Below are 15487 nucleotides of genomic sequence, written 5' to 3'. Positions count from 1 at the left end.
AATATATAAATCTCTTGTTTTTCCCGAGGATTCAACCTCGTTAAATTCTTGTCTCTTTTATCTTCTTTAGTTTGTGTTCTTTGCAATATTTGGAGTACCATTGTGTAGCTGTGCAAATCGCTTCCGCAGGGTTTTAGCGCAACAATTGGCATCAAGAGCTCGGGTTAGGTTCTTGGAATTTTCGTTATTCACAATATTGCAGCGGGAGTATTTTTTCTGAAGTTGTTTGAGGTAATTCTGATCTCAAAGTTTAGTTTTTTATCTATATTTGGTTGTTTGTGAACAATGGTTGACGGGAAAGATCCAGTTGATCCGAAAGATCCTTAAGGAGAACATTCGGAGTCCACAAGTAAAGATAAAGAAACAAAAGAAGAAATACTGCATTCTCATAGATCACAACTGAAGGTTGAAAAGTTCACCGGAACCAATAACTTTGGTTTGTGGAGAACAAACGTAATGGATGCTCTTGTTCATCTTGACCTAGAAGAATCTCTAGAAGGTCGGCCAGCGGAGCTGTCTGACAAGCAGTGGAACAAGATGAATAAATTATGTCTTGGTTCTATTCGAGGGTGTTTAGAAACGGCGGTAAGAGTTAATTATCAGCACGAGACTTCAGCTAAGGATCTCTGGGAAAAGCTAGAGAAGGAGTACCCGGTGAAGAACGTGGCTAATAGGATACATCTTAAGAGAAATTTGTATCGATATAACATGAAGAAAGGTGCAACTTTAACAGAGCACCTGGATTCATATAATAAACTTCTTGCTGAGTTAGTTAACTATGATGAGAAGATAAACGACGAGGAACAAGCTTTGTGTCTGATAAACTCTCGTCCTGAAAGGTATGAACCCGTGATTAAGGCTTTAATGCATGGAAATGATAAGATGACATACGTTGAGGTCACTACAGCATTGCGTAGTGAAGAGCTCAGTAATATGGACCGTGAAGACCTGTCAAGTGAAGTTAACAGTGACTTGCTTCTTGCAAGAGGTCGTTCAACAGACAGGAGAAACAAGAATGGTGATCGTGGAAAAGTGAAAGGGCGTTCATAGTCAAGAGCGCGTCTGCAGAAGGATGAATGTGCATGGTGTCATGACTTTGTCCATTGGGCTAAGGATTGTACCAAGCGTAAAGATAGAGAAGGAGATAACAACAAGACCGAGGTGAACATTGCTAAGGCAAGTGATGATTCAGATGTAGCTTCGGATTTCTCACTGACTGTGAAACTATCAGCTTGTATCGTAACTGACGGTACATGGGTACTAGATTCTGGTGCTACTTATCACATATGTCCTCATCGGGACTGGTTCTCAAGCTTCGAGAAGTTTGATGGAGAAGTATGTATGGGGAATAATCATACCTGCAGGGTGATCGGGATTGGTAGTGTTCGAATCAAGATGCATGATGGTATGGTTCGGGAACTGAAGGAAGTAAGGTTCGTACCTGTTGTGAAGAAGAATCTGATTTCGCTCGGAAATTTGGAAGCTAAGGGCTACAAGTTAGTCACTGAAAATGGCATTCTAAAGATAATCTCTGGATCGTTGGTAATCATGAAGGGCACAAGGAATCATAACTTGTACTGCTTAACTGGGAGTACAGTAACAGGAGATGTGTCAATTTCTGAACACATCGAAACTGCAGCGATGGAGACCACGAAGTTATGGCATATGCGACTTGCACATCCAGGTGATAAGTCGTTACACTCTTTAATTCGTCAAGATTTATTGAAAGGTGTTATTGCCTGCAAATTAGAGTTTTGTGAACATTGTGTGAAAGGCAAGAAAATAAGAACAAGCTTTGGCACAGCAATCCACAACACTAGTGGAGTTCTTGATTATGTTCACTCAGATTTTTGGGGTCCCTCCAAGAATGCATCATTGGGAGGGAAACATTGGTTCGTGTATTTCATTGATGACTATTCTAGGCGAGTATGGGTGTACACCATGACCCATAAGGATGAAGTCCTAGAAGTCTTTGTGAGGTGGAAAAAGGCAATTGAGACTCAAAATGGTAGAAAGATCAAGGTACTATGTTCGGACAATGGTGGAGAGTACAAAATTGATCCATTCTTGCAAGTATGTCAGGATGAGGGAATACAGAGGCATTTCACAGTTAAGAAGACACCGCAACAAAATGGGGTAGCTGAACGCATGAATCGTACTTTGCTGGAGAAGATACGAAGTATGTTATCTAATGCTGGATTAGGTAAAGCGTTTTGGGCTGAGGCAGTTACATATGCGTGCTTCCTCATTAATAGGTTTCCATCAGCTTCATTATAAGGTAAAACTCCGATGGAGAAGTGGTATGGTAAACCAGCTTATGACTATGACTCAATTCATATCTTTGTTGCCCTGCTTGGTATCATGTTAGTGAAAACAAGCTTGATAGCCATGATGTTAAAGGGATCTTTATGGGTATGAAGAAAGGAGTGAAAGGGTTCAAAATTTGGAATCCAGCAGAGAAGAAGATAGTCATGAGTAGAGATGTTATATTTGATGAAGCGTTTATGGTAAAGTCTCGGGGTTCTCAGCAGGTGGAGAACAGAAGCACCAGTACTAGTGAGCCTTTTCAGCAGGTGGAGATTGATGCAACTCCACTAATTCCAGCTAAGTATGTATCTGTTACGACTACTTCGGAAGGCGTGACGTCTACAAGGGAGGTAACTACTGAAGTTCCAAATGATAGTGACGATGTTTATGAAGAGGAACATGAAGCAGTGGAAGATACAGAAGCTACGGTCACTGAGACCATAGCAACCAGCAAACCGAGAAGATCAATCAGGAAACCTGGTTGGATGAATGATTTTATAGCTTATGCATTACCAGTTGTTGAAGAAGGTATTCCTAATACCTATTTTGAAGCTATACACAGTGTAGAGCATCAAGAATGGGAAACTGCTATGCAGGATGAGATGGAGTCTCTTTACAAGAATGGCACATGGATTCTTACGAAGCTTCCGAACGGTAAGAAGGCCATTGGGTGCAAATGGGTATATGCTAAGAAAGAAGGATCTCAGATGAATCAAGTACGCTACAAGGCAAGGTTAGTTGCAAAAGGTTATGCCCAAAAGGAAGGGATTGAGTACAATGAGGTGTTCTCTCCAGTTGTGAAACACTCATCAATCCGAATTTTGTTGGCCTTGGTAGCACAATATGATTTAGACCTAGTTCAGCTAGATGTGAAGACGGCGTTCTTACATGGTGATCTAGAAGAGGAGATTTATATGACTCAGCCGAGTGGGTTCAAAGTTGCTGGAAGAGAAGATTGTGTATGCAAGCTGAAGAAATCGTTGTATGGGCTGAAACAGTCTCCAAGACAGTGGTATAAGCGATTTGATGATTTTATGATTGGCCAGACATACACAAGAAGTCACTATGACCATTGTGTATAATTCAAGAATCTACGTGATGGGTCTTTCATATATTTTCTCTTGTATATCGATGATATGCTGATTGCATCGAATAACAATAAAGAGATTGATAATTTGAAGCAAAAATTGTCAACTGAGTTCGAGATGAAAGATCTGGGAGAAGCTAAGAAGATTCTTGGCATGGAGATTCAACGTGACAGAAAGAAGGGTAAATTTTGTTTTTCTCAAAAGGCATACTTGAAGAAAGTGTTACAGAAATTTGGTATCTGCGAAGGAACTAAATTTGTAAGTACTCTCCTTGGTCCTCATTTTAAGTTAAGTTCTGATATGTCTCACACTACTGAAGAAGAGCGTGAGTATATGTTCCAAGTCCCATATGCTAGTGCTGTTGGTAGATTGATGTATGCGATGGTATGTACAAGGCTGGATATTTCACATGGAGTAAGTATGATCGGCCGTTATATGCATAATCCTGGTAAAGGACATTGGCAAGCTGTGAAATGGATTTTGAGGTATCTTTATGGTACTGTTGATGTTGGCTTGGAGTTTGTGAAGGAAGATGGGAACAATCAGCTGTGTGTTGGTTATGTGGATTCTGACTATGCTGGTGATTTGGACAAGAGGCGTTCAACTACAGGGTATGTATTTACCTTGGCTGGAGCACCGGTTAGTTGGAGATAGATTTTGCAGTCTACTGTGGCTCTCTCAACTACTGAAGCGGAGTATATGGCAGTGACTGAAGCATTTAAGGAGGCTATATGGTTACAGGGTTTGCTAGATGACTTGGGTGTTGTGCAGGAACAACTGCATGTGCATTGTGATAGTCTTAGTGCAATTTACTTGGCTAAGAATCAAGTGCATCATGCCAGAACCAAACATATAGATGTTCAATTTCACTTTGTTAGAGAAATTCTGGAAGAAGAAGACATTCTACTTGTGAAGATCGATACCAAAGACAATCCAGCTGATATGTTAACGAAAGTAGTATCTGGGGTCAAGTTTCGTCATTGCTCGAAATTGATCCACATTATTCCGGTTTGGTGATACCCTTTGGGGTAGAGGTTCTTAGGAACCTGGTGGAGGCCTTCTAGCAAGGACATTGAGTGAACTACGGTCGGTTTGATTCCTTGCAGAGGATACGTAGGCAGCCTATGGCGCAATCGACGTTGGAGGACGAAGGTGATTTTGTTATTGATCGTCTCATGCATGAATGCATGACCCGAGGTGGAGAATTGTTGGATATGGGTCAGGTCGGTGATGGAGGTTTTTAGATAACTCTCACGTCGGTGGACCAAAGATTGGGATAAACCCAATTTTAATCGGTTATGAGTTAGGATTAGGATTAAGAGTTTTATGATAACTCTTAATTGTTTTACTTGATCCTAAATTCTAGGAACTTTGTGGACAAGTTATGAAACCCTAATCTTGTAGGCTAAGTAATGTGCCTATATAAATAGCCTAGTAGAGAACCTAGAAAATTACACCAAAAAATTCTTCTCTCTCTTAGGGTTTATATGTTTTCTCCCAAACGATAATATATAAATCTCTTGTTTTTCCCGAGGATTCAACCTCGTTAAATTCTTGTCTCTTTTATCTTCTTTAGTTTGTGTTCTTTGCAATATTTGGAGTACCATTGTGTAGCTGTGCAAATCGCTTCCGCAGGGTTTTAGCGCAACAAAAGCTACGTCAACAACACCAGCATCATCGTTACAAACACATATCGATTCAACGAGTAGTAATCAACAACAACAGGAGGTTGAGGATACTCTAATGGAGGAAGCTGCGGAACTGGAAGCTCCGTCAACAACACCTGCAACTGAAGAACCAAAAGATGACAATGAGGAGAATGAGGATGATGATTCTGAAGTTTATGAGGAGGAGGGGAATAGGGATTATGATTCTGAGGGTTATGGTGATGAGTATAGTGAAATAGAGAGGGTTTATCAGGAACATAGTGAGAGACGAAACCCTGGTGATCAACAGAAGCTAAGGATGGTTTTCAGAAGTTTAAGTGATGTGAATGATGATGTTTCTGAACAATTGTCATCGCTTACTGAATTGTGTGATGTTCTATCGTTCTGTACAGAGAGTTCGCTTGGTGGAGGTATGGCGATTGCTTTATGGCCTCTTTTAGTTCGGTTAGTTAGACACGATACTAATCCAGACATAATGTTATTTTCAATTAGAGCAATCACTTATTTAATTGATGTTTTGCCGGCGTCGTCTGAATATCTTGTTAGAGATGATGCTGTTCCTGCAATTTGTGAGAGATTAATGGTTATTGAGTACTTGGATGTTGCTGAACAGTGTTTGTTAGCCTTAGAGAAGATTTCGGCGGATCAACCCGTTGTGTGTTTGCAAGCTGGGGCAATTATGGCTGTTCTAAATTTTTTAGATTTCTTCTCTTCGAATGTCCAGAGGCTTGCGATCAGTACTGTTCTTAATATCTGCAAGAAGCTCTCGTCCGACACTTGGCCACTTTTCATGGATGCCGTTCCTGTTTTGTGCAATCTTCTTCAGTATGAAGACCAAAAGCTTGTTGCAAATGTAGTTGCTTGTTTATTAAGAATAACGGAGACAGTCAGCAATTCTCCAAAGATGGTGGATCAACTTTGCGAGCATGGATTGATTCAGAAAATAATACCTCTTTTAGCTTTGGGCAATGAAAGCAGCTTAAACCAGTCAATCTATGGTCTTCTTTCTATACTTGCATCTGGTTCCGCTAACTCTGTCAAGATACTTCTAGAGAAAAATATAAGCCTCAAGTTGAAGAATATTTTATCAAGTTATGATGGTGATGCAAACTCCAGCCAGGTATATGAAGTTTTGAAGTTGCTTAATGTGCTTCTTCCTCCTGTGGATGGCAAAAAGTTATGAACTAAGGAAAAGGTTTTACAGGAGCAACCTGAACTTCTTAGGCGTTTTGGTATAGATATCGTTCCCACTTTGGTTGAGGTTGTAAATGGTGGTGCAGGTCTGCAAGTTTGTGAAGGTTGTGTTTATTTAATCAACAAGTTAGTCAATGTTAGCAGATCTGATATTCTGTCTGACATACTAGACAATACCAACATATCGAGTTTCCTCGCGGGTGTGTTTGCCAGAAAGGATCACCATGTGCTGGTATCAGCTTTAAATATCGTGCAGATTATCCTTAAAGAGCTTCCTGAGATGTTCTTGAAATCTTTTGCGAAGGAGGGTGTTGTTTATGCAATAGATAGAATTCTTGCACCAGAAAAGTTTTCACAATCTTCTAGCTCACAGCAAAAAGTAAATGTGAATAATCGTGTTAGATGCTTATGTTATAATCTCAACATAGGTAAGCCGCGATCTTCAGAAGTAGGAAGGTGCGAGCTTGAGAAGAGGATATAGTTCGCACTTTGGCAAATCAGATCAAGGAAACTTATTTTGCTTTACAAACTTCTGAAATAGGATTGACTGAAACTCTTCAGAAGCTTAGAAAGTACTCTGCAACATTAAACGATATGGTGAATGCAAATGAAGACTCTTGTTTGGAAGAGAAGTTGTTTCACACACTGGGTCAAATAATGATGGAGCTCAGTGAAGGAGATTCTGTGTCGACATTTGAGTTTATCGAAAGTGGAATAATGAAATCTTTACTAAATTATTTTTCCAATGGCCAGTATCTGAAAGAAAGGGTTGTAGAGCATCATTCACTTGCTACAATGAAGAGGTTTGGGGCGTTTGCTAGTTTCTCTTTGTCATCAACGAGCCGAACGCCTCTGGCAATCCTTGTACGGAGACTGCAAGTTGCATTATCTTCTTTGGAGAACTTCCCAGTTATTCTAAATCAGACTTCAAAGCCGAGGGCTGTATATGCTGCTATTCCTAAGCATACTACCATATATCCGTGTTTAAAGGTTCAGTTCGTTTGTGAAGAGGGAGAGAAAGATCTTATTGATGATTCTTTACGTGCGGTAAATATTGTGCCTTCTACCTCTTTTGATGACATCGAAAGATATTTATGGTCCCAGATAAGTACCAGGAGAAATGACACTCAAGATGAATCGGGAGATGATTACATGGAGCCTGAGGAGTCAGGCGAATCAAAAGATGATTACATGGAGCCTGAGGAGCAGTCTTCCCCAGAGGTCAATGATATTGCAGGCGAACCAGAAGATGATCCCATGGAGCCTATGGAGGAGTCTTCCCTGGAGGTTAATGATATTGCAGGCGAATCAAAAGAGGGTGTTGCGCTAAAACCCTGCGGAAGCGATTTGCACAGCTACACAATGGTACTCCAAATATTGCAAAGAACACAAACTAAAGAAGATAAAAGAGATAAAAATTTAACGAGATTGAATCCTCGGGAAAAACAAGAGCGGAAGCGATTTGCACAGCTACACAATGGTACTCCAAATATTGCAAAAAACACAAACTAAAGAAGATAAAAGAGATAAAAATTTAACGAGATTGAATCCTCGGGAAAAACAAGAGATTTATATATTATCGTTTGGGGGAAAACATATAAACCCTAAGAGAGAAAGAAGAATTTTTTGATATAATTTTCTAAGTTTTCTACTAGGCTATTTATATAGGTACATTACTTAGCCTACAAGACTAGGGTTTCATAACTTGTCCACAAAGTTCCTAGAATTTAGTATCAAGTAAACCAATTAAGAGGTATCATAAAACTCTTAATCCTAACTCATAACTGACTAATTGGGTTTATCCCAATCTTTGGTCCACCGACTAAGTTTGGTGAGAGTTATCTAAAAACCTCCATCACCGACCTGACCCATATCCAACAGAGGGTTCCAGGAAGCCCGACGAGCAATCTTCCCCAGAGGTTAATGCTACCCCTGAAATGCAGATTTCAGTTGATGAGAGTTCCTCCTGTTCAGCATCTGCCGATAAACAACATCATGGGTCAAGTGGTGCAGACGATTGCTATCAAAAGTTGAAATTTTCCTTAGACGGAAGAGAGCTAGATTTGAGATTGACCCTCTATCAGGCAATTCTTCAATTACAGGCGAAGGAAGAAAATGATATGATTGCAGGCAAAAACTTCTGGTCCAATGTATATAGTATTACATTTAAAAAGGCTGCCGAAGTAAAGGAAAGTACAACTGACGACTGCCTTGCGTGTGACTTGGAGAAGTCGGATCCAGTTTATGAGATACTTTCTCTTCTGAAAATATTAGAAATTATAAACAAGTCAAGTTGTCATCTGATGTCTCATGAAAAGGTAAAAGCTTTTGTAGAAGGGAAAAGTGATGACTTGGACAGTTTAGCAGTTACTGTCGTTCCAATTCCGCAAAGTGAGTTTGTGAGCAGTAAACTGACTGAAAAGTTGGAGCAGCAAATGGTAAACCCTTCGGCTGTAGCTGCCGGTGCAATGCCATCATGGTGCAGTCAACTAATGGCCGAGTGCTCCTTCCTATTTAGTTTTGAAGCGAGGAACAAGTACTTCATATTGACGACACTTCGTTCTCAACCAGCTTCATCTCATTCCTCTTCAACATCATCCAATAATAACTCAAGTGATAGGCGCTCACTTGTGGGTAGCTTACGTCGGAAGAAGTTTCGAATTGACAGGACCGACATCCTAAGCTCTGCTGCACAGATGATGGATGCTCACGCTCACAAAAGGGTTACACTCGAAGCGGAATACGATGATGAGGTTGGTACAGGTCTTGGTCCAACTCTGGAGTTCTATACTTTGGTTAGTCACGAGTTTCAGAAACTAGGCATGGGTATATGTGGAGGGAAGATCGCAGTTTCCCTAGTTCAGAGAAAAATGTAGAACCTGGCTTTGTAGTTGCTCCTTCTGGACTTTTCCCACGCCCATGGTCAGATTCAATGGAATCGTCAAATGGGGTTGAGTTTCCTGAGGTGTTAAAGAGGTTTGTCCTTCTCGGAAAGGTTGTAGCCAAAGCACTTCAAGATGGTAGGGTTATGGACCTTCCCTTATCTAAATCCTTTTATAAGCTTGCTTTGGATCAGGATCTTAACATACATGATATCCAATCACTTGATCCTGCGCTTGGAAGGGTTCTGGTAGAGTTTCAGGCTCTTGTCGATAGGAATAGAATTTCGAGTCCTATATCTTCCTTACATGTTAGGAATACAAAGATTGATGACCTTTGTCTAGATTTTACTCTACCTGGTTATCCAGATTACCTGCTTACATCCAGCAAAGATCATAGAACGGTGAATACGGCCAACCTGGAAGAATATGTTTCGCTGATCGTGGACGCCACTTTGAATTCTGGAGTTTTGAGGCAAGTGGAAGCTTTTAAATCTGGATTTAATCAGGTATTTCCGTTAACAAGTCTCAAAGTTTTTACCGGGGAGGAGATCGATCGTTTATTATGTGGAGATCAAGATGCTTGGACTTCAAATGAGCTTTTGGATCACATCACATTTGATCATGGCTACACAGTTACCAGTCCTCCAATCATTTATTTGCTAGAAATTATGAAGGACATGCAACGTGATCAGCAACAGGCCTTCGTGCAGTTTGTAACTGGAGCACCTCGACTCCCACATGGAGGCTTAGCAGCTTTAAACCCCAAGATGACAATTGTCCGCAAGCATTCAGAGGAGTCGGCTGATCGGGAGTTGCCTAGTGTGATGACTTGTGCTAACTATCTCAAGCTTCCTCCTTACTCAACCAAGGATATAATGAAGGAGAAGTTGCTGTATGCTATAACTGAAGGACAAGGATCTTTTCATCTGTCTTAGTTTTTCATCCACTAGACATAAACACATAAAGCTGTGAATTTGTAATATGTACTTTTCATTCGCACTTGGGGGTGGTGAAATAAATGGCAACTTTTCGTTGTAACAATTTCTTCGAATTTTTCCTGTTTTACTCTAACACTCTCTATTGTGTTTTTAATTTTCAAGGCCAAGAGGATATAAGAAGAAAGAAACAGGTGCTATCCGAATGACTTCACAATTTGCATGACTTCAAAATGTTCCCAAATGCAAACATATCCTGAAAATCATCACCAGTATCATGGTATTAAACTCGTTTACTTGAATATCTCATGAGCATTTATAACCAGACCCGGTCATCGTCGTGATATTCGATTAAAAATATAATTATAGCTGATTCCGGATCACCATGTTCTCAAATACGAACGTGCGCAGAAATTATCACCAGCAAAGCTACTCCAGGGGCGAGCAGTATACTCTTCCAATTGCGCCTCCCTGTCAGAGTAGAATTTGAGCTTCCAAACCACATATATACCCATTACCTCAGCTGCTCAGCTGCTACAGAATCAACGTGATTCTTTTTATGATGGTAAGCCAAAGAAAAGAACATCCACATCAACTCTTCAGTAATAAAATTATATACTCCAAGAATCCCTCATCTATTTAGTATCTAGTTTTTCAATTTTCTCCACCATCTTAACGTACAAGTAACTTGTATAACAAAACAAGAGTGCATCAAACTATCTAATTAGAGTGCGGAATAATACAGATTGGGCAATGAATCGATTTCAGTTTCACTTTTATAAACGGGTTTTCAATCTTCTCGTATAAATAATAATTTTGGAGAACTACAAAAGCACGGCATTACTGTAAATTAGCAAATGAAATTCTCGTGTTTAGATTGACCAAATTCACGTTAGCCCCATAAATGAGATCCAAAGGGAAAAAAGAAAACCAAAATTTATGAGATCAAATTTTGGCATCAGACATTTCTGCATAGTTCGTCCTTCATTAGGACAAGTTTTGCGTTGCTCAATTTAATTGATCTCCGATTGAATCTTTCCGGGTGGTATACCGCTCGATCTCCGATTGAATCTCTACGGGTGGTATACCGCTCAGTCTCAGCCTATACCAGATATACTGGACTATGATTTCTTCTTAGATTTTTTTACGTTCTCCTATATTTACTGCGTCAATCTTGTATTGGCCAACTTTGTGATACTTGCTTTTTTACTAGCGAAATGCATTAGCCATTAAATGATGTGACCTCAAAGGGAAAAAAGAGAAGAAGAAAAGAACATAGGACTCCAGAAAATGCATGAGAAACAATTGTGTTCGACTTTATGTTGTGCTTCGAAGAACATACATATATACCCGTGTTTGCTCGAATATCTCACGAGCATCTTTCCACCAGCCCCGGTTACCAAAAAAATAAAACATATTAGTGAATTCAGATTTTCAAATCACCATGCTCGGGCGCATATCAACTTAACTAAGCTATCTCAGATACCGATGAGTTTCCAATTTTCTCGACATAGAAAGGCTTTACATATAATAGCTGCTACAAGGGGATTTTTTTTTTTGAAGGGATTCAATCAGTCATCAGATGTAGACCGGAGTCAAACATGGATATCGGTAGTAAATCCCGGGTATATTCGGAGAAATCGAGCTTGCACAGTATAATCCCATATTTGGTTTTGAAATATCCGGTTGTCCTTCATGATTTGTGCAAGAGATTTATGAAGAAAAATTCTGACCTGATTAAGGATATGTAGACACAGGAAGGAGAATCATTAGAGAGATTGTTTTAGGTTACATTATATACATATAAAGGAAAACTCTATGTAATTAGATGGATCGCATATCCATGGGTCGTAGGCTCTGTAGCACTCCCCTTGTGCGGTTCAATAACAAAATGTTATACATAGTGTTTCACATATAGTGGTTTGAATGTAGTTTCTCAAATATCGTTCTCTCCTTGATGATTTGTGCTGAAATAAATTGTATAATTAAAACTTTGACAAGGAAAAGCTCAGTGGGACAAAACTTTGGTACAACTGTCTCGTAAGTAGTTCATCACATGTAATACCATCTTCAAAGATCGCCAAGTCTATGTTAATTGTCTCGTTAAAACTTTGTAAGGCTAACCCAGACGGAAAAAACATGAACTAAAGAAAAAGAATACAACATTAAGTAAACTTAGAACATAGTTTGATGCGTATACGTTGCCTCATTAAAACCTTGACAAGGAAAACTCTATGGGATAAAACCTTGACGAAGGGAAAAGAGTACCACATGACAGAGTAAAGGTGATCTGTTGCAGATGATCACTTTGCTCCGTTGAAATTGACTAGTTGCTTCACAACTCTTAAGGAAGAAAATCTTCGTGGGAAAGATAATATCCTTAGCTGGGAAATTACACTCCCGGTGTTTGTTATTTTAATATTTAAGACCTTGTCGAGTAACAAAACCATGTGGGAAAAGCAACCTCGGTGAAGGAAAATAGTTCAACGCACCATTAGATGCTCCCCCTGATGTCAGACAATTGTCATTAGTCTAATGCAGTCAAAAGGATTTTATCACACTTTACTTTGGTAACTTGATGTTTATAAGACCATGTTGTTGATTCTGGAAGTTACATTGCTTAACAAACTATCGCGTTTCATTTCTTTGATTCAGATATTTTCAGTAATATCAACACGACTTTTATGTATTCAACGTTCAACATACTTGATGTTTTTAGTGTTGTCTCACTAAAAACCTTGTCGAGTAATAAAACCCTTTGGGAAAAATATTCTAGATCGAAGGGAAAAAGAGTATAACACTGCTTCAATTTCGAAGTAAAATATATCAACATCATATTCGTGGATCCCCCATTGATGTCGGCATCTCCCCCTGATTACTTTCAGAGTTGTCCCCTACAGTTCCTTCAGTCATATGTACTTTTCGAACCAGAATATCGGTAATGACATAGAAAATAGTGGACCATATCTCCTCTGATTACTTTCGTTGGAGAAGAGATTATTGTTCTTTCATAATCAACAACTTTATGATTGCACTTTCATTAGAATTCCTTTTTATATCTTTGCATGGATAAAATAAATTTATGTCAATGATTACTTTTAATTACATGATTACATTCACTATACCATTCCAATGACGTTGCGTTGGCGTTGAGATATATCTAGCTAACAAATTCCTTGAGGATGTAAAATTTAATCTAATATATTGTTATACTAAGTACAACAATGCATCCATTGTACTTAGATATGGGAATTTCATCTCCCAACACATGCTCGTCATCTTCCTTTAGAAGAAATGGTCAATTACTTACATTTGAACCTCGACTAATCATGAGATTGCTATCAGGATGCATGTCATTGTTAAATTTCCTGATAACTTTAGACATATGCAAACTGGTGGAATAATATACCACAAACTTTATAGGGAATTAAATTTGCAGTTGCATAAAAGATCTGGCCTGCTTTAGGTGTCGTACATCGCATACCAATTACTAATACGATCAATTTTGACGACGCTAAATTTGTAGTTCCAGTAGAGTTTTGGCCCGTTTTAAAATGTTTTTTGTTAAAGTCTGCGGACATGTAACTCAAAACCAATTGGAAATAAGTGGAGCGGCCATTCCATATTATTTTTTAAGTTAATCATGTGGAAACTAGGGATGTGGGACTATTGTCTTTTCACACCCTCCCTCACGTGTAATTTCAGTCATTCGGCCTAACACATGGACCTACGCACGTGTGGGTCTTGGGTGTGCAGGTGACATTCGGTCACGGTACACCCCACGTACAGGTCATACGAGTGACCTGTCATTCAGTCACGGGTGCACATGTTAGATTCAGTCATGCACTAGTACAAACCTTCACATATGCCACATTTTTTTGTTTACAGCCTAGCCACGTTTTGGGTTATTTGCGTGGATACTGGTCATCAACATAACTATAGCCACGTTTTGTGTTACCTTGTAGCCATAGTGCACCATTTGGTCATGGGTTTAATCATAAACCCATCAACTGTAGCCATAGGGAATTGTTTAGCCATACTTTTCAGTCTATCCCATCACATGTAGCCATAGATGCGAATATGGCCACATTTAGAAATTATGTATGTGTCAAATGTGTAGGATGGCAATAGACACAATTATCAACCCGTGACGAAAAGATATTTATTTAGCCACTTTTTGTTTATGTGTCCATAGTACATGGTTTTTTAAACATTTACATTTTAGAAACGGACACATTTTAAAAAAACATGACAAAAGATTAACATATTGCTACACCAGTTCTCTTTCTGGGAGGATTATTATATGGCCACAATGATTTTGTCTATGTGACCATAGCCATCAGTTCATTTGGCAACTTGACAGCCAAAATAAAATGTTTACCACCTGGTTGGGGAGAACCTCAATAAAATGTTTGCATGACCTCTGCATTCACTAAAATACGTAATTAACAAGCTTAAATTTTATGAAAAAATGAAGAAGAAAAAGACAAGCTTATTACAGCACAATGAACCACTCTGGAACATATACAATTAAATTTATAAAAAATATCTTAATACAGCATTTCATTATTCCATATGCAGATTTATACAACTGCAGTACCTGCCAGAGGGTGTCACTTTGGCTTGCGTATAAGTAAACCACGGCAGTCAGTTCGGAAGTAATCATTTCGGGATTCTTTACCCAAGTCTTGCCGATCTACAGCTGGCAAGATATTATCATTCCGAGAAAAAATTATTGTACTGAATTCCTCATCGTTGCCATCATCATATGTATCTCTGTAATTTTTGGGAGGTACCACAAAAACAATAGACTTTTTCTTATCTTTCTGGTCTTTGACATAAAATACTTGCCTAGCTTGCGAGGCTAAAATAAAAGGATCATTTTTGTTTCCCAACATAGTAAGCTCAACAATGTTGTAGCCTAGAATATCTCTTTTGACCCCATGGTTATTATCAACCCAATTGCACTTGAATAGATGAATTTTTATTTCGCAGTAATCTAACTCCCATATCTCTTGCAAGACACCATAATAAGACGCTTTACCATATGTTACGCCATCATCTCTAGATATTTGCATGTCATTTTCCGCGACGCTAACCCCACTATTCTGGTGAATTTTACCATCACGAGATCTTATGCGGAATAGATATCCATTGATGCGATATACAGTGTATTTTGTTACCTCGTAGTGCGGGTCGTGTGATATCCATCTTAAGTTCTCTGAGATATTTTCTCCATCGACTTCCAACTCTTTCTCAACCTGAAAGGGGAGAATACATAAATTCAACTTGCTCGCGACTCTTAGAGAAGCCTTCCCTGCATACTTTGTCGGTAATGGTTTTCGTAGAGACCATTTTGTGAGTGTCAACTAGTGCAGTTTTTGTGAGGTCCAAGCCCCTCTCCCTTTTATTTT

General features: G+C 39.1%; 1 pseudogene; it reads left to right on the top strand.

Annotated features, from left to right (window-relative positions):
• Positions 1–456: 456 nt before the first annotated feature.
• Positions 457–10073, top strand: LOC113324019 (annotated as a pseudogene).
• Positions 10074–15487: the final 5414 nt, after the last annotated feature.

Source organism: Papaver somniferum, chromosome 11 (assembly GCF_003573695.1).
Source record: "Papaver somniferum cultivar HN1 chromosome 11, ASM357369v1, whole genome shotgun sequence".
In the NCBI taxonomy this organism is placed as follows: domain Eukaryota; kingdom Viridiplantae; phylum Streptophyta; class Magnoliopsida; order Ranunculales; family Papaveraceae; genus Papaver; species Papaver somniferum.
The sequence above is the reverse complement of the archived record's forward strand: the minus strand, read 5'-3'. Positions and strand labels throughout refer to the sequence as shown.